Source organism: Mustelus asterias, chromosome 21, assembly GCF_964213995.1.
Source record: "Mustelus asterias chromosome 21, sMusAst1.hap1.1, whole genome shotgun sequence".
Lineage (NCBI taxonomy): Eukaryota > Metazoa > Chordata > Chondrichthyes > Carcharhiniformes > Triakidae > Mustelus > Mustelus asterias.
Genome location: NC_135821.1, coordinates 71,604,275 through 71,628,027, shown reverse-complemented (window position 1 = coordinate 71,628,027; position 23,753 = coordinate 71,604,275). Strand labels below are relative to the sequence as shown.

At 45.3% G+C, this 23,753-nt stretch overlaps 1 protein-coding gene across 9 annotated transcripts in view; it reads left to right on the top strand.

Annotated features, from left to right (window-relative positions):
* The first annotated feature begins 20,131 nt into the window (after positions 1-20,131).
* LOC144509397 (protein 4.1-like) overlaps positions 20,132-23,753 on the top strand; it is a 233,803-nt gene continuing 230,181 nt past the window's right edge. For 3 of the 9 annotated variants that reach the window (XM_078238219.1, XM_078238215.1, XM_078238214.1), the window contains exon 1: positions 20,141-20,275. The gene's annotated coding sequence lies outside the window, so the exon portion shown is untranslated. Of the gene's footprint in view, positions 20,364-20,584; positions 21,152-23,753 lie in introns of those variants that run through there. The other 6 variants (XM_078238218.1, XM_078238217.1, XM_078238213.1 and 3 more) reach the window with 4 other exon arrangements.

The window sequence follows — 23,753 nt, the reverse complement described above, 5'->3', positions numbered from 1 at the left end:
CCATGTCATCAAATACTCTAGAATTCTCTCCTGATGGTGCTGGCTTTTTCTGAAGCCAGTTCCATATATCTTGGAGTCAGGTAGATAACCCTCCCTGTGTGCAGGTCAATGTATGTCATCTGACTATCTGACAGAGAGCACAATAGACCTCAATCCTGTTCTCACTAAAATTTACGTAAGTTCATTTTTCAGCAAATATGATTGGACAATGTTCATAAACAGGGACACCACCTGATTCCGTCCCCTTCCAAACCTGAGGTAAATTGTAACATCCAAAATTGGCTGAGATATGGCTTGTGTCACACGGGATCATGCCTGAGATTGCTATTTCAATAAAAAATATTATCATGGAACCATACAGCACAAAGAAGGCCATCTGGCTCATCATGACCTATCATAGAGTCATTAAAGTCATAGAGGTTTACAGCATGGAAACAGGCCCTTCGGCCCAACTTGTCCATGCCACCCATTTTTTAAAAATCCCTAAGCTAGTCCCAATTGCCTGTGTTTGGCCCATATCCCTCTATACTCATCTTACCCATCTAACTGTCTAAACGCTTTTTAAAAGACAAAATTGTACCCGCCTCTACTACTACTTCTGGCAGCTTGTTCTAAACACCACCCTCTGTGTGAAAAAATTGCCCCTCTGGACCCTTTTGTATCTCTCCCCTCTCACCTTAAATCTATGCCCTCTAGTTTTAGACTCCCCTACCTTTGGGAAAAGATATTGATTATCTAGCTGATCTGTGCCCCTCATTATTTTATAGACCTCTATAAGATCACCCCTAAGCCTCCTATGCTCCAGAGAAAAAAGTCCCAGTCTATCCAGCCTCTCCTTATTAAGAGAAGATGGTGGTGCAGTGGTAATGTCACTGGACTAGTAGGCCAAATTTCCTGACTAATGATCTGGGGACATGGGTTCAAATCCCATTGTGGTAGCTTGAGCAAGATAATAAAATTCTGGCATAAAAAGCTAGGCTCGGTATCGATGACAGTGAAACTATCATTTTGTTGGTTCACTAATGTCATTGATGCCTTTCGGAGAGGAAATCTGCCATCCTAACCTGATCTGGCCTACATGTAACTCCAGACCCACATATGTCTGACTCTTAACTACTTTCTGGAATGGCCTAGCAAGCCACTCAGTTCAAGGGCAATTAGAGACGAGCAACAAATGTTGGATTTGACAGCAATATCTAAAGTTAAAAAAAAACACATGCCTGGTCTTTGAGAGAGCTGTCCAATTAATTCTATTCCTCTACTGTTTTTCCATAGTCATAGAATCATAGAACCCTACAGTGCAGAAGGAGGCCACTCAGCCCATCAAATCTGCACTGATCACAATCCCACCCTATTCCCGTAACCCCACATATTTACCCTGTTAATCCCCCTGATACTGGGGTCAATTTAGCACTGCCAATCCACATGGAACCATAGAATCATAGAAAATTACAGCTCAGAAACAGGACTTTTGGCCCTTCTTGTCTGTGCCGAACCATTTTTTGCCTAGTCCCACTGACTTGCACTTGGACCATATCCCTCCACACCCCTCTCATCCATGAACCCGTCCAAGTTTTTCTTAAATGTTAAAAGTGACCCCGCATTTACCACTTTATCCGGCAGCTCATTCCACACTCCCACCACTCTCTGCGTGAAGAAGCCCCCCCTAATATTCCCTTTAAACTTTTCTCCTTTCACCCTTAACCCATGCCCTCTGGTCTTTTTCTCCCCTAGCCTCAGCGGAAAAAGCCTGCTTGCATTCACTCTATCTATACCCATCAAAATCTTATACACCTCTATCAAATCTCCCCTCAATCTTCTACGCTCCAGGGAATAAAGTCCCAACCTATTCAATCTCTCTCTGTAACTCAGCTTCTCAAGTCCCGGCAACATCCTTGTGAAAGTCCTGCACCTCTTTGGACTGTGGGAGGAAACCAGAGCACCCGGAGGAAACCCACGCAGACACAGGGAGAACATGCAAACACCACACAAACAGTGACCCGAGGCCGGAATTGAACCCAGGTCTCTGGCGCTATGAGACAGCAGTATTAACCACTGTGCCACCGTGCCGTCCTGCTTTTTTTTCCCCTTCTCTTTTGGTTACGATTGAATCCGCTTCCCCTTTCAGGCAGCACATTGCAGTTAACAGAATTCTGTGTATTTAAAAAAAATTCTCGCCTTGTTCTTTTCTCAATCACTTTGAATCAGTGTCCTCTGTTTTACTGACGCTTCTGCCAGTGCAAATAGTGTCTCCTTTTTAACTCTATCAAAACCATTCATGATTTTGAACACTTGAGTCAAATTTGCTCGAACAGCAACAACCGCAGTAACATGGGTTTCTCCACATAACTGAGGCCTAATTTTCTTTTTACTCAACTGAATGCAATGCTGTTCCTTTTCAGGCAATATATTTGCATCTCCAAATCATTTCATTGTTTAAAATCAACCAAATGCTGAGCCCTTCTTCATTTTCCAACTGAATTAACATATGTGGCCAAAGAAACCCTGTTAGTTGAAGCACCTCGAGTTAATGACTGTTTTCCACTCATTTTAAATTACGTTTAATCATAAGACATTATGAGGTGTTCACCACTAACATTATCACAAATCACTGTTTATGCAAAGATATTCAAAAGTTGAACAAAAACGGAACAGAGGAAACTGAAGCAGCTCAGTATCTGTTTGGCGTTCAGATGTGGCATTAATGCTGTGAGTTTCTTTAATTTAGCAATCAAGGCCTACATGGTGGCTTAATGGCTTAATGTCCTGGCATGAAGCTGCACTTGCTGGGAGCATGGGCTGGGTAATGATTTTCTACCTATTAATTTCCTCAGCTAGTGCTCGCTGTGAGCATTATTTGCTCTTAGAGGAACTAATGCAAATTCAGTCTTTTTGTTTCAGATTTGAGGCTATTAAGTCGCAAAATCATTCTAAATTTCCCAATATGATGATTATCCAAGGCATTCTCTCTCCTCCACTATTGATCGTGTCTCAGTCAGATGCCATATAAAGAATGTCTCAGCTTTCCAAAGCATAGTGCAGACATCACAAATCATTGTTTGTTGTCATGTGCCCTTTATCCATGGAGTTATTTTAGACACTATTACATTAACTCTAGAAGATTTTTGCAAGGGCAAACTATCATTTTAATTCATCATTTGGATCTTTGGCACAAATTGTATTAAGTGACTGAGACTAGACCTGTTCTTATAACGTTATGAGGATGAAAGGAAGAGAGAGTTGGCCACTAATCATAAATCAGTTTATGAGTGCTCTGCCTGCCCTGGGAACTACCACAACCCCAATGCTGGCAAAACCTGGGACAGCAGCGACATCGGTTTGCTCCCCTGACCCCACACTGCCATTATTTAAAGAAGATGAGGCAGTCAAAAGTTGGAACATCATAATCTCTGCTGTGGGAGGAGGTGGAAATATGATGTGGCCGTTTGAGTGTGTAGATCTGGCAGTGGAATCTCTCCATCCATTTTCTCTGCTATTACACCAGAGTTAGGCAGCTTAGTGGAAAGTTTAGCCCAATGGCTTTAATGTGAGAGTTAAGTATCTAAAATATCTTCAGAAGTCTATCTCTAAACTGTACAGCTGTTAGAGAACTCCTATACAAACCGGAAAATAATTGAGTTCTGATTAGTGCTTGGAACTAACAACAACTTAACTGGAACTCAAATTGGTTGTTGTGGTGGACCATCGTTGGTTCCCACTAGGTAGTACTGAGCCAGGGTCTGGCCAGTACTACGAGTCTGTATATATGTTGCTGTTGGGGTTAGGGATGGGTTGTTCTACTTGTTACTGTTGGGGTTAGGGTTGGGCTGTTACACCTGTATTATAGTTATTATGGTACATCCCAGTCGGGCTCCGCCTCCTGGGAGAGGTTTAAAGGTCACTGCTCTGTCTGGGACCCCTCAGTCTGGGATCGTGTACTATATATGGTAGCTTCGTTGTAATAGTAAATAAAAGCCTTTATTTCCTTGAGCATCTCAAGCCTCGTGAGTAATATCGCGCATCAATTTTATTTACTATTAATTAAACTCTCGTCGGTAAAAAAAAAGGAAAACGATACAGAGAGTATGGAGCAAATGTTAAAACCCGAACGTCTTACACTGGACCCACGTGCGGCGGGCGCCTCTAACACCTTCGACCACTGGTAGAAATGTTTTGAGGACTACCTTGCAGCCTCCGCAGCGGTCACCACAGACGACGACAGACTCCGGGTCCTCCACGCGAGGGTAAGCGACGCCGTATATCTCGCGATCCGTGCGGCCACCGACTACAAAGGGGCCCTCGAGCTTCTTAAGAAGCGCTACATTAAACCGCCAAACGAGATGCATGCTCGATACCTCTTAGCCACTCGACGACGGCAGCCCGGCGAAACGACGGAACAGTACGCGTGCGAGCTCCTACAGCTAGCCAGGGGCTGTAACTGCAAAGCAGTGTCGGCAGACCAGAACATGAATGACCTCGCTCGAGATGCGTTTGTGGCGGGAATCGGATCATCTTATATCCGACTCAGACTGTTGGAGCAAGGTAATCTTGATCTCACTAAGTCGATAGAACTAGCGGATACGTTGGAGACGGCCTCCAAAAGCCTAGCGTTGTATCCCGAAGACCACGTGGAGACAGCGTGGCAGGAGCAGTCGCTGACCCCTCCTCGTCCCTCGGGTCCGAAAAGCTGCGTGATGGCGTGCCCACACTCGGGCCTGACGACGGCAGCAGCTCCAGGCGGCCCGCGGTGTTACTTCTGTGGGGGAGTGAAGCACACTCGGCAGCGATGTCCCGCTAAAGCAGTGTTGTGCTCCGCCTGCGGTAAGAAGGGGCACTATTCGAAGGTATGCCGATCCAAACTTACTTCCAGGAACAGCAGTGCGGCCTGCGACTCCCCGGAGCCCGGTTCTTCGTCGTCGGCATCGTCGAAGGTTTCGTCCACGTGCGAGGCCAGGACGCCGCCATTACAGATGATGGAGTCGCAAGAGACACGCGACCACCAGGGGTCGCTGATTTTGGCGCCATCACCCACGTGCGACCTATGGGAGCAGCCATGTTGGTCGGCACCGAGCGCGAACGACCAGCAGGGGTCATCTTCATCTATCTCAGCTGCCTGCAGTGGCGCTCACGAACCAATGGTGGCGTCGATCATCCTGGACCAGGCCAAGCCTCACAGACTCGACAAGTCTATGATGGACATTCAGCTTGCCTGAGTCCAGGAGATGGTCACCACTTCAGGGCGTGTCGGAACTCAACGGATTATCATCACCTCGGGGTCAACCGGCCCGTGAGACTGTGGAGGAACTGTTGGACATCGCCTTGGGGAGAACGCCACCGCAAGTGCCTACTCCGGTGTCATCACCGGTGTTGAGGAGGTCACAACGACGGTGCGGTCCCCCTGACCGTCTGAACTTATAGACTGATGACAAATTATTCTGTGTTTTTTTTGTACCCCGCCGGCCTTTGTTTTCAAAGGAGGGGTGAATGTGGTGAACCATCGTTGGTTCCCACTAGGTAGTACTGAGCCAGGGTCTGGCCAGTACTACGAGTCTGTATATATGTTGCTGTTGGGGTTAGGGATGGGTTGTTCTACTTGTTACTGTTGGGGTTAGGGTTGGGCTGTTACACCTGTATTATAGTTATTATGGTACATCCCAGTCGGGCTCCGCCTCCTGGGAGAGGTATAAAGGTCACTGCTCTGTCTGGGACCCCTCAGTCTGGGATCGTGTACTATATATGGTAGCTTCGTTGTAATAGTAAATAAAAGCCTTTATTTCCTTGAGCATCTCAAGCCTCGTGAGTAATATCGCGCATCAATTGTACAGTTCCAGTGTGCCATTAATCTAAAGACAATTAGCTCAGAGTCACATGACTGCTTCCCACTGGAATTAGCCGACAGTCATTTTATGAGTTTTATTTGTTCATTCATGGGAGGTGGACATCGCTGACTCAGCCAACATTTATTGTCCATCCCTAATTGCCATTGAGGTGATGGTGAGCTGCCTTCTTGAATTGCTACAGTCCATTTGTTGTAGGCACACCCAAAGTGCTGTTAGAAGGGGAATTCTAGGATTTTGATCCAGTGATAGTGATTTATTTATCAAATCAGAGTGGTATGTGGCTTGGAAGGGAACTTGCGGGTGGTGCTCCCATGCATCTGCCACCTTCTAGGTAGCAGAGGTTGAGGGTATGGAAGGTGCTGTTTAAGGAGCCTTGCTGTTGTAGTGCATCTTATAGATGGTACACACTGCTACCATTGTGCTTCAGTGCTGGAGGGAGTGAATGTTAAAGGGGTTGGATGATATGCCAATCAAACAGGGCTGCATTGTCCTGGATGGTGTAGAGCGTCTTGAATGCTATTGGAGTTGAACTAATCCAGACAAGTGGACAATATATCATCACACACTTAGGCTTGTACCTTGTAGATGGTGGGCAGGCTTTGGTGAGTCAGGAGGTGAGTTACTCACTGCAGGACTCCTAACCTCTGATTGCTCTTGTAGCCATGATGTGGAGATGCCGGCGTTGGACTGGGGTAAACACAGTAAGAAGTTTAACAACACCAGGTTAAAGTCCAACAGGTTTATTTGGTAGTGGCTTTTGCTACCAAATAAACCTGTTGGACTTTAACCTGGTGTTGTTAAACTTCTTACTGCTCTTGTAGCCACAGTATTTATATAACTAGTCCAATTCAGTTGCTGGTCAATGGTAACCCCAGGATGTTGATAGTGGGGGATTCAGTGATAGTAACACCAATATCAAAGGGAAAATGGTTAGATTCTCTCTTACTGGTGGTGGTCATTGCCTGGGAAGTCTTTCAGATGAGTTTGGAACCAAAGTGCTGTCTGCCTCTCAGATGGTTGTACAAAATCTGTAGCATTGTCCTCCCAATGTCCTGACCAACATTCATTCTTCAACCTGCTTTAGCAAAACAGATCTCAGTGAGTGTAGAGACAGGGAGAGATTTGATAGGGAGAACTTTGCATCATCAATAACACAAGTGCCCTCTTCTTGCCCTAATAAATGGCTTTATTAAAATGTTATTGAGTGAGTAAATGGTTCTGGGGAGTGACAGGAGGAAGGGGCATAACGGTTGGACCAGGACTAGATCAGGTACAAGAATTCAAATAAATGTTTGCAGCACATTCACTGTGATTGGATTATGCTCGGGAGAAAAAACAAAAGTTGTATTTACATAGTGCCTTTAGCTGTTCATCAATTGTGTATTCTTCCTCTCCTTAAAATTCTTCGGTCAGATGTCTTACAACACCAGGTTAAAGTCCAACAGGTTTATTTGGTATCACGAGCTTTTGGAGCGCTGCTCCTTCATCAGGTGAGCGGCCCACTCACCTGATGAAGGAGCAGTGCTCCAAAAGCTCGTGATACCAAATAAACCTGTTGGACCTTAACCTGGTGTTGTGAGACTTCTTACTGTGCCCACCCCAGTCCAACACCGGCATCTCCACATCATATCATTCTTCAGTGTAATATTCTCAGTCACACCTTGGAATCACAGTTACCTGTTCATCCGTTCCCACAAACTGTATCACCATTGTCAACAATTCCATTTTTTTAAACTGGTCTTGTTTTCTTCATCATTGTTATCGGCTGTGACTTGATTTGAGGGTGATGTCTACTCGGGGTCATGGGTTTTTACCACAGGTCCTAATGTGACTAAATAGGCCGATTCTTGACCCACAGATCTTTGAACACATGGGGCACGAAAGCCCATGATGTGGTCGGATCCAGCGAGCAGCATTTGTTGATGTTTCTTTCCTTCTCTGCTGCTGCTCTGCCTTACCATCGTGACTCAAAGTGTGAGGTGGCTAGGTGGACAAGCTGTTGCCATTCTGAATGACTGGTAGCAAGCTTCTCCCATTTGTTGATGCTAATGCTGCTACACTTCAAGAAGAGCTTCAGAGTGCCTTTGAAGGTTTTTCTTTGTCCTCCCCTGGGACATTGGCCATTCGAGAGCTGAGAAAACAGGACATAGAACACAGAACAGTACAGCACAGAACAGGCCCTTCGGCCCACGATGTTGTGCCGAGCTTTATCTGAAACCAAGATCAAGCTATCCCACTCCCTATCATCCTGGTGTGCTCCATGTGCCTATCCAATAACCGCTTAAATGTTCCTAAAGTGTCTGACTCCACTATCACTGCAGGCAGTCCATCCCACACCCCAACCACTCTCTGCGTAAAGAACCTACTTCTGATATCCTTCCTATATCTCCCACCACGAACCCTATAGTTATGCCCCCTTGTAATAGCTCCATCCACCCGAGGAAATAGTGTTTGAACGTTCACTCTATCTATCCCCTTCATCATTTTATAAACCTCTATTAAGTCTCCCCTCAGCCTCCTCCGCTCCAGAGAGAACAGCCCTAGCTCCCTCAACCTTTCCTCATAAGACCTACCCTCCAAACCAGGCAACCTGATGGAGGAGATGATTTTAATCCATCTGGACACAGTACATCAAAGTTGATTTTGCAGGAGTTTTGCTTGAATGCTAGCGGAGCTGGCTTTATGCAGGACACTAAAGCTTGTTTGATAGTCCTCTCATTTAATCCAAAGATTGAGGCACAGTCATTGCTGCTAGAATTTCTCTAGCACTCCAATGTGCCTCTGATACACAGTCCAAGTCTCAGTGCAGTATAGGAGCACGGTGCTGACAAGTGCTCTATACACTAGAACTTTGGTTGACTTGCAGACGTCTTGTTATTATCAAATACTCGCTGCTATAGTTTGCAAAAGGCTGAGCTGGTGTGGGTGTTGGATCTCCTCGCCAGCATTTGCCTCTTTGAGAGAAGTGGATGCCAAGGTGTGGAAAGTGCTCAACATATTTCAGAATCTCTCCTTCGACATTTTTGGGAGGTAAAGCATTTGACCAACTAGGTCTGATATTCGAGTTCTGTTTTGGCAACTTTCAAAAATAGGCCAATTTTCTTGTACACAAATTGAAAAGATCTGCCTGGTGATTTTCCGGTCAATTGATTTTGACCGCTCTCCAAATTTTCCCATCCTGCCCATGATGATAAGTGTGTAGTGATCCATTTTGGCAGATCCAATGGGATGAAGCAGCAGTATAATATGAAGGGTACCATTCTTAGCAGTGTAGAGGATCAGAAGGACCTTGGGGTCCGGGTCCATAGGACTCTTTAATCGTAGTGTAGTGATCCATTTTGGCAGATCCAATGGGATGAAGCAGCAGTATAATATGAAGGGTACCATTCTTAGCAGTGTAGAGGATCAGAAGGACCTTGGGGTCCGGGTCCATAGGACTCTTAAATCGGCCTCGCAGGTGGAGGATGCAGTCAAGAAGGCGTACGGCGTACTAGCCTTCATTAATCGAGGGATTGAGTTTAGGAGTCGGGAGATAATGCTGCAGCTTTATAGGACCCTGGTTAGACCCCACTTGGAGTACTGCGCGCAGTTCTGGTCACCTCATTACAGGAAAGATGTTGAAGCCATTGAAAGGGTGCAGAGGAGATTTACAAGGATGTTGCCTGGATTGGGGGGCATGCCTTATGAGAATAGGTTGAGGGAGCTTGGTCTCTTCTCCCTGGAGAGACGAAGGATGAGAGGTGACCTGATAGAGGTTTACAAGATGTTGAGAGGTCTGGATAGGGTAGACTCTCAGAGGCTATTTCCAAGGGCTGAAATGGTTGCTACGAGAGGACACAGGTTTAAGGTGCTGGGGGGTAGGTACAGAGGAGATGTCAGGGGTAAGTTTTTCACTCAGAGGGTGGTGGGTGAGTGGAATCGGCTGACGTCGGTGGTGGTGGAGGCAAACTCGTTGGGGTCTTTTAAGAGACTTCTGGATGAGTACATGGGATTTAATGGGATTGAGGGCTATAGATAGGCCTAGAGGTAGGGATATGATCAGCGCAACTTGTGGGCCGAAGGGCCTGTTTGTGCTGTGGCTTTCTATGTTCTATGTTCTATGATACCCATCACTGGCAGAGCCAGCCCTAGAATGGCTTGCAAATCTGGGGCAGAATGGACAACAACATTTCTGTCAGGGGTGGCACAGTGGCACAGTGGTTAGCACTGCTGCCTCACAGCACCAGGGTCCGAGATTCAATTCCAGCCTTGGGTCACTGTCTGTGTAGAGTTTGCACGTTCTCCCTGTGTCTGCATGGGTTTCCTCCAGGTCCTTTGGTTTCCTCCCACAATTCAAAGACATGCTGGTTAGGTTGATTGGCCACACTAAATTGATCCAAGTGTCTGGGGATTAGCAGGGTAAATGCGTGGGGTTGTGGGAATAGGGCCTGGGTGGGATTGTGCTCAGTGCAGACTCGATGGGCCAAGCGGGCCTCCTTCTGTACTGTAGGGATTCTATGATCCGCAAGCTATAGATCTATCTATGGCTTTCAGTTTAGTTTTGACATGGAGGGGGAACTGAAGTTAAAGGGCTTTCTATTTTGGCGCTATTTAATACTCACACCAGAGGAGAGATAATAGCTAATCTCAGCTACATTGTCAATAGTATGGGGCCTATCACAAAGTATGGAGATGCCGGCATTGGACTGGGATAAACACAGTAAGAAGTTTAACAACACCAGGTTAAAGTCCAACAGGTTCACAAATAGTGTGACATGAGCCTTCACGACACACGACAGTGCAGAGTCGCTGAGCAGAAACTGATAGCCAAGTTCCGCACACACGAGGACGGCCTCAACCGGGATATTGGGTTCATGTCACACTATTGTAACCACCACAGCTTGCCTGGACCTGCAAAGTTTCACTGGCTGTCTTGTCTGGAGCCAATACACATCTTTTTAGCCTGTCTTGATGCTCTCTCCACTCATGTTCTTTGTATCTTAAAGACTTGATTAGCTGTAAGTATTCGCATTCCAACCATTATTCATGTAAATTGAGTCTGTGTCTTTATATGCCCTGTTTGTGAACAGAATTCCCACTCACCTGAAGAAGGGGCTTGGAGCTCCGAAAGCTTGTGTGGCTTTTGCTACCAAATAAACCTGTTGGACTTTAACCTGGTGTTGTTAAACTTCTTACTGTGCCTATCACAAAGCCATGTTTAACCCTGGTCCAGATTTTGATAGTGTCTGTTTCAGATATCCCACTGGAGATAGTTGCAGCCATATCATCATCAAGAAACTGCAGGATTGGGATGAAGTTTCTTGGACATTCAAATCTTGGCAGCACAATCCAGAGAATCTTCTGATTTATTGAGTCAAAAGCTCTGGGTGGATCGATGAATGTAATGAAAAGTTTGTGGTGTTGTTTTCAATGTTTTTCTTGGGTTTGTCTGGCAACAAAGACCATGTTGGAGGTTCTGCTGTAAGACCTAAAAACACAGGCCGGAATTCTCCCAAAAAAATTCTAAGTGTCGAATTCGCGTGAAAACTGGAGTAATTCACGCTGGTTTTTTCAGTGGGAATTCACACTAGAATCTCTCACACTCTGTGCACTGCAGAGGCCACCAGCGTGAATATCACTAAATTTCAGGGGTGGAGTCTATCCCCACTGAGAGGCTGAAACCAGGACGCGGAGCGGGCCACTGCGCATGCGCTGATCTGTCAGTGCCAAGATCAGTGCATGCGCAGTGGCCTCGCATCAATGGCCTCCTGATTGCTGGCCAGATCGATCGCTGGCCAGCCCCGTGACCCTGGCAATGCCGTCTTTCCGCGCTCCCAAGGCCCAATCGCTGGCCCCCCCAACCATTCCTGGGCCCAACCATGACCCTCCCCCTCCCAGCCCGCCCTGATCTCCAGCCACCCCCTGACCATTACCCCCACACAGTCCTGACGCCCCCCCCCCTCGCAGTGCTGACTCCCCCCCAGCAGACTGACCATCCCTCAGCTGACCCCTCCCCCAGCCTTCCCCTCCTTGACCTTTCGCCTTCCCCCCACTGATCCCTATGCAGAGTGGCAGTGAGACCTCCCCCACCCTTCCAATCACCCTCTCAGCCCTGCCGCCATCAGGCCCTGCCCCTAGGTCCTGCCCCCATATGCCCCGCCCTTTGACTGCCCCATGCCTGATATGCAGTGCCAAGGTGCCCCCTGGGCATTGGCACTTTGCCCCTTGGGTACTGCCAGAGGGCACAGGCTGGCATTGCCAAAGTGCCAATGGCCAGGGCCCCCCCCCTCCACCTGACTCTCTTGCGGGGGGGGGGGCGCCATGGTTTCCCTCCCTTCACTTCAGCTAGTTCCCTGAAAGTGGGGAGCTACTGTAATCCCCGCTGGAGTGAACCACTCTGGCGGGAGGCAGGGGGGGAGATGCTGGCGGGCTTGGCAACTTCAGCCTAGGGCCCGCTCACCAGATTCAAATTAAATTAAAATGGCCATGTTAATGGTCTTTGCGCCTCCCCACCAATTTCCAGCGCGGAGCAGCACCACTGGAAATGTGGCGCTGGGAGATGCTAGTTTGGCGCGAACACGTGCGTGAACCCCACGAATCGGCTGAAGCAACAATTTCCTGGCCCGCTGCGCTAATTTTCTAGCACAGCGAGATCGGAAAATCACGGCCACAATCGCTGAGAGAATTTCCTCAAACACAGGAAGTAGATGATTCAGGAGAATGTGTGCCAAAACTATCCTTGCTATGGATAAGAGGGAAATACCTCGACAATTTCCACAGCAAGGTTTATCTCTCTTCTTGAAGATGTGATGTGGAAACGCCGGCGTTGGACTGGGGTGGGCACAGGAAGAAATCTCACAACACCAGGTTAAAGTCCAACAGGTTTATTTGGAATCACGAGGTTTTGGAGTGCCGCTCCTGCCTCAGGTGAGCGAAGGAGGTTCATTAGGTTCTCACCTGATGAAGGAGCAGTGCTCAGAAAGCTCGTGATTCCAAATAAACCTGTTGGACTTTAATCTGGTGCTGTGAGACTTCTTCTTGAAAATGGTTACTATTGTTGTGTTCCCGAAGTTGCAAGTTCATTTTCCTCCCTAATCTGTCGGATGAGTGCATGGAGACTTGCAGTGAGCAAAGTTAGCCAGCTTTGAAGATTTCAACTAGAATATATTCAGGGTCACAGGCTTTGCTGTTTTTGAATGGTTTTTGCAGCTCTCCCACCAACTTTGCTTCAGAGGGCATGAGGCCTTTAGTCTATCAGCTGCAACTCTGGATTCACAGTTGAGAAGTTGTTCAAAATATTCTTTCCACAAATATATCTGTGTTTGTGAGGCCTGGAGGTGAATGTTGCCCATTGTCGCAAATATTTGCATCTTCAGACTTTTGGGCTTATTTAAATGTGAATTTACATAGTGTGGTTTTCTATTCAGTGTTGCACATGAAAGGATTCTGTGTGCCTTTACCTGCCCTGGTGTTCCTACCCAGCGTTACTCCAATGGCTCTGGCATGGCCAGTGGAAGGCTGCTGACTTTGAGTGGAGAAGACTTCCCTTAAGAGTGGCCTTGAGCAACTCAGGGCTGAGAAGGAGCGACTGTAGTCTGCACCATCTCAGTACGGGTGGCAGCAGTCTGGGCTGGCCTTTTGACAAGCAACTATAAGGGCACTGGTGAATCGACTGAGGTAAGAGGATGATTGCTGCCTTCCTGAGAGAAGACTGTATGCTGGTGCTCATTGAAGCCACTGTTACTCCCCTAGAGTGACACCTCCACTTGACTGTTTGGAAGCAGAATCCTGGCATACAGTGAAACCCTGTAATCCACAGCCATAACGTTGGCAGTCTGAGCTTCCAAGGCAGCAGGCTGACCTTGCACAACAGCAATCCGAGCTTCCACAGCAGAACTCAGGTTTTCTGGGGCAACTGCTTGTGCTGCAATGGAAGTGGACATGCTGGCCATCAGAATGCTGTGTCGTACTTGGGTCCACAAACGTGCTTATGGAGTTTTATGCTGGAAAAATATTGACCTCCATAGCTACCTGCTGCCACTGGGCTTTTGGGTCTGGAGAGTCCCCTGGAAATGGGACATTATGGAATCATAGAATCCCTACTGTGCAGAAAAAAGCCATTTGGCCCATCGAGTCTGCACTGACCCTCCAACAGAGCATCTTACCCAGGCCTTATCCCTGTAACTCCACGTATTTACCCTGCTAACCCCTCTAACCTACACATCTTGTGACATTCAGGGGCAATTTAGCATGGCCAATCCACCTAACCTGCACATCTTTGGACATATTTTTATTTTATCATTTGGACATCATTTTACATCTTTCCTGTGTTCCACTTCCTCCAAAAAGGCCTCTGTGGAATGTTGAAAACCTCTGAGCAAAGCCCTGTTGTTCAGATGAGGCACAGTGCATCAGCAGGAAGCAGAGAGACAGAAAACTTCCTTTGGAGGTTGGGGCAAGAGTCCTCCATGCTTCTTGACATTAACAGTAGGTTTTCTGACAATCTTACTAGCATAGCAAGCTTGCAGGGTTTCACTGTATTCCAGGATACTGTTTCCAAACAGTGTAGTGCAGGTGCCACTCTAGGGGAGTAACAGTGGCTCCAATGAGAACCAACACACAGTCTTCTTCCAGGAAGGCAGCAATCATCCTCTTCAGCATACTTCCCATTGAGGTGCTTGTCTGAGTCCTCTGCTGCAGCTCACTGATAACCCGTGAAATCTTTGTCTCCTATCCTGGCTGCAGGCCACTCATATGCCAGATGTCTCACCATGTACAGATTGCACCTCTATGCTATCCTCTATGATACACAATGTCAGTCCCTGAGTTGGTGCCTGTGAGTGTGAAATCAAGTGATGGTGCATCACATCACCATTTTCTTCTTTCTGTCCCTCCTCTGCCTGAATTTCTTCAATATCTGAAAGGAGAAAGATGCAAAGAGAAAGTTGTGGTGGAGAAAGGGAGAATGTAAGTGATGCCTTCTTACATCATCTGCAGCTTGTAAATAAGAGACTATGGGATGAGGAAGAGAAGAACGATTAGATATAAAAATATTTGATGATTTGAGTTCCTCCGTTGGCCAAGAATTTAGCAATGGCGGTCCCAGTAATGACCAGCATCATCTTCTCAATGGGAATTAGGAAATGCAGACACGACTGTCCACCTCCATTTAGTTTCTGCTGCCTCTGGTTGTCAGCCTCCTTGTTCTCCAAGGGAATTGTTCGGTGAGTGTCATGCAATCTGTTTGGCTGATATGACTGTCATTATTGAATGGCTGGCAGTGTGTGCAAGCTGTGAGATGTGGGTGTGAGGTTTGCAGCAGTGCGAAGTATGTAAGCGACCAGTGGAGCTTATAATTGTTGGCTATGAGTCATGATTGATAGAGATAGTTGGTTGGTGGCTGATGTGGTTGTAATGAATTGAGGAGTGTCTGAAGCTAGTTTTTGCAGCTGGTAGTATTTGGTATTTGAAGATGTATTCACTGACCTTAACCACTCACATCATGTAATTGAACTTCTTTCCTCACTGCAACCAGGTTCTTGAGCCCTGAATCCTGGCATTGAGCATTGCAGCTATCTGCTCCTACTGCCTTCTGAATGTGTCTCTGAAGAATTTCCTGTGGATGCACCCCTACTTTCCATCTCCTTCACTCAGGTTTCCAGTGCACATGCAAAAACCTTGGAATCTGCTCCCTCCCATGTTGTGCCATTATTCAAAAGTGAAAGATCCCGTGGCACTGTTTCAAAGAGGAGCAGTGAGATTCTCCCTGGTGGTCAGGCCAATATTTATCGCTGAATCAATGTCCCAAAAACAGATTATTTGGTTTTATTACATTTCAGTGTGTGGCTGTCGCATTTCCTAAACTGCAATGGTGACTACACTTCAAAAGTAAATAATTGGTTGTAAAGTTCTCTGAGACATCTGGTGGTCATGAAAAGAGTATTTCTTTTATTTTCCAAGGTTCAACTCACTTCTGGCATGACTGCTACAGTCGCAATGCACCTCTTCTTTCAACAGTGCAAGCTACCAACACAAACCATTCACAATACTGGCATCTGCTCAAGCGTCTGTCAATCGACAATGTGGTTAGTACTGGGTGGATGTTGAAATCACCCAAGCCAACTTGCCCAGCATCAAGGAAGTAATCACTCAAAACTAGTTCTGTAGGGCAGTACATGTCATTCATATGCCTGACAACAGATTCTTGAAGCAACTGCTCTACTCGAAACTCAGTCATTGCAAGTGACTCCTTGAAGGAAACGGAAATGTTTTAGGCATCTTCTCAAAGCATATTCAAAGAAGTCAAACATGCTGTTGACTGTTTGAAATGGCAAAGGCTTATTAAGGAAGGCACTGAACATATCAAGAGACTTTGTCTGGAATGTGCAGAGGTGATGCTGAGGCATCAAAGGGAGCGTAGAAAGGTTTGAAAACCTATTGTCCCAATTTTTATGCACCACCTGCCCTGTATGTGGCAGAATCTGCAGATCACAGATTGGACTCAGCAGCCATCATTGAACTGGAGTGGAAGCAAGTCATCCTTGATCCTGAGGGATTACCGAAGAAGAAGATTCATTCACAGAATGTGAACATCACTGGCAAAGCCAGCATTTATTACCAATCCCTAATTGCCTTGAGAAGGGCAACTTTCAGACAACTGAGTGGCTTGATAGGCCATTTCAGAGGGCAATCAAAAGTCAACAACATTGCTCTCGGCTAGGAGTCTCACATAGGCCTGATGGGGTAAAGTTTATCGACTTTCCCTCCCAAGGGGCATTAGTGAACCAGATGAGTTTTTATTACAATCCCATTGTTACAGCATCCCCATTACTGATACTTGCTTTTTATGTCTGAGTTATTTAATTAACTGCATTTAAATTCTATAGATGCCATGGTGGGGTTGAGCCCATAATTCCAGACCATCAGTCTAGGTCTCTGGATTACTAATCCAGTAACATAATCACTGCAAACATTGCTGTGATGATAGAGCTGGTGTCATGCTAAAGTCCATAAAACCATAAGATATGGGAGCAGAATTAGGACATTCGGCCCATCGAGTCTGCTCCGCCATTCAATCATGGCTAATATGATTCTCATCCCCATTTTCCTGCCTTCTCCCCGTAACCCTTGATCCCCTGATTGATCAAGAATCTATCCATCTCTGTCTTAAAGACACTCAATGACCTGGCCTCCACAGCCCTCTGTCACAAGGAGTTCCACAGATTTACCACCCTCTGGCTAAAGAAATTCCTCCTCATCTCAGTTTTAAAGGACCCTGGGGCAGCACAGTAGCACAGTGGTTAGCACTGCTGCTTCACAGCTCCAGAGACCTGGGTTCGATTCCCGGCTTGGGTCACTGTCTGTGTGGAGTTTGCACATTCTCCTCGTGTCTGCGTGGGTTTCCTCCGGGTGCTCCGGTTTCCTCCCACAGTCCAAAGATGTGCGGGTTAGGTTGAATGGCCATGCTAAAAATTCCCCCTAGAGTCCTGAGATGCGTAGGTTAGAGGGATTAGCGGGTAAAATATGTAGAGATATGGGGGTAGGTCCTGGGTGCGAATGTGGTCGGTGCAGACTCGATGGGCGCAATGGCCTCTTTCTGCACTGTAGGGTTTCTATGATTTCTATGATCCCTTCACTCTGAGGTTGTGCCCTTGAGTTCTCGTCTCTCCCACTAGTGGAAACATCCTCTCCATGTCTACCCTATCTAGCCTCTCAGTATTCCGTAAGTTTCAATTAGATCCCCCTCATCCTTCTAAACTCCATCGAGTATAGACCCATAGACCCAGACTCCTTACCTGCTCTTCATATGGCAAACCCTTCATTCCTGGGATCATTCTTGTGAATCTCCTCTGGACCCCCTCCAAGGCTAGCACATTCTTCTTGGGTATGGGGCCCAAAACTGCTCACAATATTCCAAATGGGATCTGACCAGAGCCTTATACATCCTCAGCAGTACAAAGAACAAAGAACAATACAGCACAGGAACAGGCCCTTCGGCCCTCCAAGCCCGCGCCGCTCCCCGGTCCAGGATTGAATCCTGAATCCAGGATCCCCGCCCAATTTTCCAGCCTATCTACATCCTAATATCCTATCCACCGAGCTGTCCCTCACAGCTACGATGCTTTGTTCATCACAACCTATTAACTCACCCCCACCCCCCCATTCCAGACCATGTGATCTCCAGGGAGAGGCGAAAACCCAGAGTGAAAACCCCAGGGCCAATATGGGGGAAAAAAAAATCTGGGAAATTCCTCTCCGACCCTCTGTGGCGATCGAAACGAGTCCAGGAGATCACACTGGCCCTGATCAGAAAATGCTTCCCAACCCTATTCATTTCCACTTCTGCTTTACGAACACCATCTGAATTCCCTGCCCCCGAGACAGGTTCCCAACTATCCGCAGTCTCGCTCTGTACTGGCACCAGCAAGATGATCATAGAATGAAGCCTTGAAACGAGAAACAAAGAACAATTAGCCCGCGCCGCTCCCTGGTCCAAACTAGACCACTCTTTTGTATCCCTCCATTCCCACTCCGTTCATATAGCTGTCTAGATAAGTCTTAAACATTCCCAGTGTGTCCGCCTCCACCACCTTGCCCGGCAACACATTCCAGGCCCCCACGACCCTCTGTGTAAAATATGCAGGAAAGTACATCCCTGCTCTTGTATTCTAGCCCTCTAGAAATGAATACTAACATTGAATTTGCCTTCCTAACTGTCAACTGAACCTGCATGTTAACCTGAAGAGAGTCCTGAACCAGGACTCCCAAGTCCCTTTGTGCTTCAGATTTCCAAAGCCTTTCCCCATTTAGAAAATAGTCTATGCTTCTATTATTCCTACTAAAGTGCATAATCTCACACTATTCCATCTACCACTTCTTTGCCCACTCTCCTAACCTGTCCAAGTCATTCTGCAGCCTCCCCACTTCCTCAACACTACCTGTCCCTCTACATATCTTTGTATCATCCACAAATTTAGCAAGAGGCTGTTGATTTTCACAGCGAGTTGCTTCTGATAACTGTTGAGAATACTTTTTAGTTATTCATATAGTGATGGCTCTAATTAAAATTAATGATGCAGTGGTAATGTGAATTAGTGAGTATTTTATATAAAAAGGTTGGGTATACTCTTTATTTGTAAAGTTTGCAGAATAACAAAAAGTTATCACTTACAGTTGTGGGGTTTCAGAATTAAAAACTATTTAGAGTTCTGTTGTTTTCCTGATTTTGATTTCCTCCTAAAACAAATTCAAAATTAAAATGGAAGAATGTTTCTTGTTATTTTTCAAGATCAGTGTGCCTGCTTGTACATCTTGATTTACATGCAATAAATTATGACCACAAGTAAGAAAACTAAAATGTTTCTTATATTTTAAAGATTAGTTTTAAGCAGATAGATGTTGTGGATTGCCTTAACACTGCATTACCTTTCAAAGTTTTTTATAATAAATGTGGGTAACTTCATTTATTATTTTGAATTTAGATTATAAATGAAACGTGCAGAAAGAGAGCAGGATGAATAACATATTAAGTTTATGCAACAAATCTATGTCGTGCACCTCTTCATTTGCATCTTGTAAGTTGTGTTTACAAATCGAGTTTTAAAAATGTGAATGCAAGTCAATAATTTAAAACTATCTTTTAAAGCTGTTTTTTTAATTGAAGATGAATGGAGAAAACAAGTCAGGGACCAGTAATAACAAAATGCAGAATGGCCACATGACAAAGGCTGGTTATATAGTACAAATACCAGGTAAGTATTGCATAATTAAACAGGCAAGCTAAAGTTCATACAACACAGTAAACCATGCAGAGGTTGAGATGATGTCATGAGCCACAAGACCGACTCGAAGTAATATTCTCAATGTCATCTTAACCCTGGGGCGTTTTATTGTTTTGGAACACAGAACAACCTGTACCACTGTACATATATATATAGTTGCAATTTGTGTGGCTGTGTTGGTGGTGCGATTGTTGACAGAAGCAGGTATCATGTTTCACAACATGCTCAGATCAGCAGAGTCCGATAAAGATTGGAACTGAAGCTGCATTGCACCGGGTGTTATACGCAGTGAAGCCTGCTCTTGCTACCTTCTCTCCCTCCGGCACAAAATCATTGCATTGCAATGCAATGCTGAAGAGCCCCCTCTTTGCTGTCACTCAACCGGATGAGCGACAGGGGATGGGGGCCTTGGGGGCGGGGCCACCGTTGGGGGACAGGGGGCGTTGCCCCTGTCGGTTTGAGTGATGGCTGTGTTGACCAATGGCAAGGGAGAGGCGGCCGCGTCAATCAGCGGCGCTGCAGCCAATCGGCAGTGAGGGGGGAGGCGGGCGCTCCGCGGTTGCTGGCGGTTGCTCGCGAAGAAGAGGTTTAGGCCGGGGGAGAGAGAGCCCGAGCGGGAGACGCCAGGCGGGGGGGGAGAGGAAAACAATTAGTGCAGCATCCGATCCCTTCCAGGTAGGACTTTTCCTCACACCGGCCGACATCTCTGAGGCGCTCGGTGGTGTTGTCACGGAGGTTTGATCATAAAATCCTGGGGTTTGAGGTGGGTAACTAGGGGCCGGCGCTGGTTGCTAGGGCATGTTTTCCCCTGCTCACCTGCAGCGGCCCAGGTGTGTGGAGGTGGGGGGATTGAGGGCTGGGGGGGTGGGGGGGCGATGTGACTTAATCCCCCCCATCCTCATTTAGAGATTTTTTTTCCCGACCTCCGACTTTTGACAGGAGGTTTTGGATCTTGTGCCTGAGATGGAGAGAGAGGGAATGAGTGAAGGGAACGGCAGCAGCAGCAGCAGCACTGCGGAATTTGCACTTCAGTCCCTCCTCCAAGCAAAGGGAGGGAGATCCCAGGCACAATTCTAGGGGACAGCAGTTTCCTTCTGATGGGTAGAAATTCTACAGTTGCAAATTTTCCCACTATTTCAACGCCAAAAGTTGTTTTTAAGTATTTATAAACCTGAAAATTGCTGCAGTGGCCAGTAACCGTGTTTGGAACATTGACAAAACCGGACAGGGTAAACTGGCAGAATTGGGTAGAGCGACTTATACTGAATGATTCCCCTCTTGCTTTCGTAATATTTGTTTTGCCCCAATAAAATCTTAACCTGATCCCCACGGTAGTGCTAATGCGGTTGCTACGTTTCCGTTAATCTCAAGAAACGAAAACATTTAATTCTGAAGGGATGGCTCTGTGTGTGGCAGCAAAATCCTCGTTGAGAAAAACGGCTGATTCGTGTTAGTTTTTCTTCGTGTAACTTGCAACAAACTCTGAACGCAAGCTCAGATGTTCACATCTAACTTGTTTCCTGGGAACGCAGCTATTGAACAACTATAAAGGTTGAAAGCTTTGTTCAAACGTGCACGAGTGATATTTGATTCTTATTGAACGAGTTAGCGTTAGATTCTTGTTGTGCCAGCTGAGTAAGGGCATCTGTGTAATCCATGACAGTTTTTAACAGCATTAGCGGAGTTCTAATACACTGCCGTCTGCTGTCCGTAGATAGCTGGCAGTATTGATTTTGTGGTTTTACGTCTTGAATCTTCTCAATACGCTGTTTATTGGATATTTTTTCGTTTCGGTGGTTGTTTTTTGTTGTTCCGTTATTGAAAGTACGTGACATTTTATACAAATTAATACCAATGCTATTTCAATGAAGTTTCTGAGACTTTAATGCCTTGCAGTGTGATCAGCTGTTAATTCTGGCATTCGTTGAATACGTTTTTCGGGAAAACCTTGTTTGTTTTGTTCCCAACCAGATGACAAAGTGACTTAACTCCTCTGAGTATATCACTCTGTTTACGTATGACATCATGATACCCTATCTCCATTAATAGAAACAAGATTGTCCAATCACTTTTATTCAAAGAAAATAATACATCCTTGAATGTATATGCTTGGAATGGTCACTGATATTAATTCAAACCAGCAGTGAATTTTTCAAAGCGGTTTCCCCCAACGTCTTCAGTACTTGGTGTTCTTTTAGAGCTGAGTTAGGAAAAAGGTGCAACTATTCCATGAAGTTGAACTGAAATGTCAGGGAAACATTCCTTTTCAAATAAGATCTATGCTTATGAAAATACATAAAAGCAGAAGCATATACATCAATATCTAAAATGAAGCTTATTCTAAAAAAAATTCAATTATAGTCTAGGGGTGATTAAAAACCATTAATCCCCTTTTTAAAATGTTTCCCTGCCTGCTGTCTGCAGATAATATAGAGGCTTAGCTCAAAGCACAGAAACAAACTAATTAGCATATAGTCAATACAATGCAATGAAGGGAATTCAAGAAAGAACTATACTTACTGTCTATGCTTATGCATATTTTATTATAAGTTAAATCTCATGAGAACGATAGGTTAGTGGATATGCCACTGGACTAGTAATCCAGATGCCTGGAATAATGATCTAGAGACCAAGAGTTCAAATCCCTCCATGGCAATTGGGGAATTTAAATTCAGATGTTTAAATTAATCTGGGATAAAAAGCAAGCTTGATGGGCTGAATGGCCTCCTCCTGCACTGTAGCAATTCTATGATGGTACTGATCCCTGGGAAACTTCACTACAAACTTTCCTCCAGCCCAAAAATATCCATTGATCGTCATTGGCTGCTTCCTATTATTCAGCCAATTTTTTAATCCATGTTTCTACTGTCCCTTTATTCCATGAGTTACAACTTTTCTCACAAGTCTGTTGTGTGGCACTATGGAATGCCTTTAGAAAGTCTATGTTATGCTAGTCCATGTTATCAGCATTACCCTCATCAACACTTTTTGTTACATCTTCAAAAAACTCCAGTAAGTTAGTTGAACATGATTTCCCCTTTTGAAATCCATGCTGGCTCTTTCTAACCATGCCATATTTCTCCATGTGACTATTGAATCTATTGCAAATAATTACCCACCACTGAAGTCTAAACTGACTGGTCTGTTATTCCTGGACTTATTCGTACAACCTTTTTTGAACAAAATGAATATCATAATCAGTTTATCAATGAAAGTTGTAGAGACTGGATGGATAATTGGGTAGTTTTATCAGCTTGAGAGAGGATGAGCCAGCATAGCTTATTCTATTGCCTATGTCCTGAGTAACTGGTCAGTACTATATCCAATAGATGTGGTATGAGAGTTAAACCTGCAGCATTCATTTGAAATTTTACTTGCTATTTTAGGAAGTGGGAGATATCACAATTGGAGCTGAGGTTTAAAATAATAGTTGAAAACTATTAACATAAGTCATTGAAAATGAAAGCTGTTAGCTGCCAAGAATCCACGAGCTGAGCATTGAAGCCTTGATTCTTTATCAATATCAAACTACTTTGTAGTTTTGTTGCAAACTACAAATGGATTTGGTTTGAGCAGCAATGCAATAGAATCTAATAATTGTATGGTCACTATTTCTGGTGCTCAATTATTTACAAAAGTTAATAATTGTTCTGTACAACAATAGTTCATTAGATACCATAATATTGATTGGAATTGGTCATGGTTATCATTTTGCTAGTACTTCCTCATTCTCAGCGCTCAGTTGCCTCCATTATTAATATGTAGAAGTTAGCAAATGAATGGATTCTGTGGATAATCCTGTGACTGCATTGTTGGCATAGAAATGAATATTATGCTCACCAGAATATTCTGAGAGTGGCTCAGTAATTGTCCTGCTGAGCAGTACTGAAGGAGGTCATTTGGTCCATTGTGCCAGTGCTAGCTTTTCAGCTGGCACTATTTACTGTCTCGTGGGGCTAAAATGCTTCATCAGAAGTGTGGAGAATTGTATCAGGTTTAAAAGTAGCATTAAAATAAAAACAAATTGCTTGAATTGCTCAACTGGCAGCATCTGTGCTGAGAGAAAAGCAGTTACTGTTTCAGGTAGTTTTAGTTCAGATATCTGGCATCTTTAGTATCAGAATTAGCATTGGTCTTTGTAATATAAAGGTGT